Genomic DNA, 2273 nt, shown 5'->3' on the forward strand with positions numbered 1-2273 from the left:
TAATAATCAAAACGAAAAAATCAAATCAAAACAAATAACAAACAGGAAAAAATGCTCAAAATAACAAGGGCAACGAACAAAGTAAAGATCCAGTTAAATGTATAGGCCTACTGATCAAAACGAGCAAGCCAAATCAGAACAAATTACAACAGGAGAAATTTGTTAAAAATAACAAGAGCAACAAAAAAAAATCAAGATTAAATCAAACATAATAATGATCAACACAAACAAACCGAAATCAGAACGAATAAAACAAAAACTTTAGCTCATCATAACAATTTATGAGCAACGAAAACAATCAAGGGAAAGGGATGATATTAGTCTGGAATTCCAAAAGGGTAGTTTTTATTCGATTCCCAAGCTGCCCAAGGGACCTCCAGGCTAGATAGTGAAAGAATGGGACTTTCTCTGTATCAGTCACTTCTCGATGACTAACTGTATGAAAGTTAAATCTTAACTTTGGTTGAGTTTTTAGTGAAACTACAACACGGTCAGATTGCATCAACCCCAAATGACCTTTGACCTTGATCTAACATGTGACCTGAAACTCTTGCAAGATGATCATTGGTACTTTACTACCTAAATCGTGTATAGGTTATGGTGAATTTCCAAACACTTAACATTGGTTAAGATTTCAAGTTGATACCCCGGCCAGCAAGACCAAAGTTCATCGACCCTAAATGACCTATGACCTAATTATGTGACCTGAAACACATGATGGGAAAAAGAATGTATGACGCACTGGTTTAATATTTCCCTTACTGCAAGGTGTGTTCAGGTCGCTTAATTTGGAATACGTACCTAATTTGGACTTTAAAGTGAATCATAATCTGAAAATACGTAGAAAAAGACAGAAAATATCATGAAAATTATTTTCATTCTTGAATAAAGTTATTGATTTTGATACCAATAGATTCCTTTACCTCATAAAAGGTGGTTTCGGTGTAAGAATCATGATTCTAGATTACTCAGAAGCCGAGATATTGTCGAAACCCCTGTTTTTGGCGGGGATTTTGAAAATTCCAAGATGGCGGCCATGTAGGTCACGGTTCAAATGGAAACATTGTTATTCGGAATCCTTATACAATAACCGTTTCTTTTTCAATTTCTCCAAAAAAATCCGGCGAAATTACATAGCGAAACTGACTATATACTTGGCAGACATTGTATACACCCTCCTGCTCTCTCTCGGGGAGGGGGGGGGGGGGTTCTCTCCCATACATGTACCCAAACATACACTTACATCTTTCCTCCTCTAGTTTCGATGAATGACAATTTTTTTATTTGTTTTTCAGTTGAGCTTTTGAAGCTGAAGACAATGTTGGCCAACCAAGTAGCTAGGCCACGGTGGTTATACCCCTGTCACGTGGGAAGTGACTTTTACAATGATTGTATTTATCAGTTTTACGTATTCTTTATTTGGTGTCAAGCAGCAGTAGGTAAATAATTAAAAAAGTCACTTCCCACGTGACAACCCCCAACAGTGACTCTTGCCTAGATCCTCAATTATAGGCCTATATCACGAGGATACAGTGGTGGTGCTGGGCAGGGTACATAGGGCGTCTGATTATGAATGAACATGGGTGGTGGTTGACTACATTTTAAAAGTTGCTCTCACAGAATTTGTGAAAGAAATCCAAAGCTATCCAAATCCAAAGATATAGAAATCTAAAGCTTCTATATTTTGTTGCCACCTACAAATTCTTATTAACTAGGAAAAATATCCTCATTATATCATACGCATGTATAATAATTTGTTCATTGTTGAATATAAGTGATAATCAAATTCTGCTTCTTTATTGACTATAAATTGATTAATTAGTTCTGCACTTCTGTTGTAAAATGGGTAGGACGAGTTGCTCCCTTTTCAACTTAAAACTTCAAGAATGCCTTTCTGGCAAGGTCAGCTACTTTACTCTCTTGTCATGATGCATTTCTTCAAGCATTTTACATATTCTTACTACCGAGGAAACAATTTCAAATGTTAATTTCTAAGTGGACTTTTTCTTCAAATAACAGGTCAATTTCATACGCTCTGAATTTTTAGCCAAGTCATTTGTCATTAACTTTATTTTTGTGTAATGTTTGCTGATTTCATTGTTTTTCTTAAATGAATTCAAATCTTTTTGACTGTATCTAAATGACTATATGACCTTTTTTATCGCTAGAAGAGGGGATAAATGATATTGAATGGTTGACATGTATCAAAAAAGTTTGTCAAAGATTTTATTTTCAACATAATGCTATGTTCATAAACTAGAAGACACCTCTTT

Source organism: Lytechinus pictus, chromosome 7 (assembly GCF_037042905.1).
Source record: "Lytechinus pictus isolate F3 Inbred chromosome 7, Lp3.0, whole genome shotgun sequence".
Classification (NCBI taxonomy): domain Eukaryota; kingdom Metazoa; phylum Echinodermata; class Echinoidea; order Temnopleuroida; family Toxopneustidae; genus Lytechinus; species Lytechinus pictus.